This window comes from Mus caroli, chromosome 8 (assembly GCF_900094665.2).
Source record: "Mus caroli chromosome 8, CAROLI_EIJ_v1.1, whole genome shotgun sequence".
Taxonomy (NCBI): domain Eukaryota; kingdom Metazoa; phylum Chordata; class Mammalia; order Rodentia; family Muridae; genus Mus; species Mus caroli.
This window is the reverse complement of record NC_034577.1, coordinates 27039278-27041796: the sequence shown is the minus strand read 5'-3', so window position 1 is coordinate 27041796 and position 2519 is coordinate 27039278. Positions and strand designations below refer to the sequence as shown.

Here is a 2519-nt window from a genome sequence, read left to right as displayed (position 1 = left end):
TCTGGTGAAAAATCTGGTGTAATTCTGATAGGCTTGCCTTTATATGTTACTTGGCCTTTTTCTCTTACTGCTTTTAGTATTCTGTCTTTATTTAGAGCATTTGTTGTTCTGATTATTATGTGTCGGGAGATATTTCTTTTCTGGTCCAGTCTATTTGGAGTTCTGTAGGCTTCTTGTATNTTCATGGGCATCTCTTTCTTTAGATTTGGGAAGTTTTCTTCTATAAAAATATGGAAAGCTTCACGAATTTGCGTGTCATCATTGCGCAGGGGCCATGCTAATCTTCTCTGTATCGTTCCAATTTTAGTATATGTGCTGCCGAAGCGAGCATGCAGCTCTCATTTCTATTCAACCCTAGCATGTTATCTGCTCACTAACCTCTTTCCGAAGCTCCGGTAACTGCCGTTCTATTATGATCTTCTTGGAGATTCATGTTTTTAGATCCCACGTGCGATTTATCTTATTTCAGCTACCATAACAATCTCCAGATTCATTCATGCTGCTGCCATGATAGGATTCCAACTTCCATTTTGGTGGTACAGTATTCTATTATTCACATGTATTACATTTTCCTTGACCTATTTATTCACAGGTGGACATTTTTAGAAATAAGTCACGAGAAGATGCAAGGATGACGTGGGAGAAAAACTTCTCTGACCCCAACCTGGAGAATAATCTAAGCAGCAGAGTAGGAAGCCAACACTGAGGGAAACAAGAGAACAATCTGTGGAGAGAAAAGCTGGGTAATGAGAACTCGGGAACAGGAAACCCCAGGATTCCACAGAAATCCACCTGCCTAAGAGAGCAGCTTATTTTAGCACGCTTCTCTTGCTTATTCTTCAACTCAGAAATATTTGGTTTTTCAGTTACTATGGCGGTATGAGAAAAAGTGAACATCCTGATACAAAATAAAAAATAACTTACTTAAATGGAAGAAGATGAGAAAAATCATATTCGCTTTTTATTATAAGCTATAATTTTCCACAATCCTTCTCTATGCACAGAGTATTTATTAAGAAAAAACATTTTACTGAAATGTTACAGTCAAATCAGTATTGAAGTTAAGTGATCAATGAGTAGTGTAAGACTGGTTGGCGCGTGGTAAATTCTGTAGTATTTTAAATCATATTGGTGAGGCATTTGATAAACAAATGATTTGCTTTTATACTGGCATCATTCGTTTTGAATAAAGCTAGAAAAGAAATAACATAATTTGCATAATGAAACCATTGAAAGTAAATCGCTGTCATTCATCAGAGGTGTCTGTACCATTTTCCCTTACATTTTAAATCCATCCAAGTTTATTTCTCCCTTTACCCAACTAAACAACCCCTCTGATTTATCCCTGCCATTGAGAGTTATAGGACGTAAAGTGTTCCATTAGGAGGAGGGGTGGTTTGTCAAGTAGAGTCTACACTGAGTGAGACAGTCTCTCTGATGTTTTTAATTTGCTTGATTCCCATTCTGCTATTTTAATTTTCCCACATGTCAGTGATGATAAGAGGCCATTTCATTCTTACCTCTTTAGCTTACCAAGGCCACATGTTTGTTTTGTCAAGGATGGTCTACCTGTCACTAGCAGGCATGGATGTCAGCGTAGAAGTCTCTGCAGCCACTAGATTTGTTCAACCACCAGCTAGATGTGAAGTTCACCTGAGAACCTGGGAGTCACTGAATCTTGTTCCAGGGGTGGATGGAAACTGTCAGAGATGCATGAGACAGCATAGTTATCTGTGCTGAAGAAACCTAGTCTTTTATTTAAATTAGATATTTTCTTCATTTACATTTCAAATGCTATCCCAAAAGTCCCCTATACCCTCCCCCTGCCCTTCTCCCCAACCCACTCATTCCTGCTTCCTGGCCCTGGCATTCCCCTGTACTGGGGCATATAATCTTCCCAAGTCCAAGGGCCTCTCCTTCCATTGATAACCGACTAGGTCATCTTCTGCTACATATGCAACTAGAGACATGAGCTCTGGGGGTGGGGGGTACTGGTTAGTCCATATTGTTGGTCCTCCTATAGGGTTGCAGACCCCTTTAGCTCCTTGGGTACTTTCTCTAGCTTCTTAATTGGGAGCACTATGTTCCATCCAATAGATGACTATGAGCATCCACTTCTGTATTTGCCAGGCACTGGCGTAGCCTCACAAAAGATAGCTATATCAGGGTCCTGTCAGCAAAATCTTGCTGGCATATGTAATAGTGTCTGGGTGTGGTGGTTGTTTATGGGATGGGTCCCTGGGTGGAGCAGTCTCTGAAACCTAGTCTTAATTCAGGCCACCATTAGTACTTTGGGGGCATGCCAAATATCCATAGGGTCCTCAGACTCAAGAGGTGCTTGGATAGAATTCAAATGATCTGTAACAAGTCCATATTTTTAAAAAATAATTAACTACTAACTGAAATTTAGCAGTTTCTTTAATTAGATATGTAGGTAAAAATCACAGCCATGTCATGTTTGTCTCCAATAGAAATTATAGATATTCTTTAAAATTTGCAATGCATTGTCTTTTTAGGCT

General features: G+C 39.5%; 1 non-coding gene across 1 annotated transcript; it reads right to left on the bottom strand.

Moving 5' to 3' along the window:
* Nucleotides 1–224: 224 nt before the first annotated feature.
* On the bottom strand, nt 225–331 carry LOC115031871. The gene has a single exon (XR_003837507.1). It is a non-coding gene; the product is annotated as a U6 spliceosomal RNA (small nuclear RNA).
* Between the last annotated feature and the right edge of the window lie 2188 nt (nt 332–2519).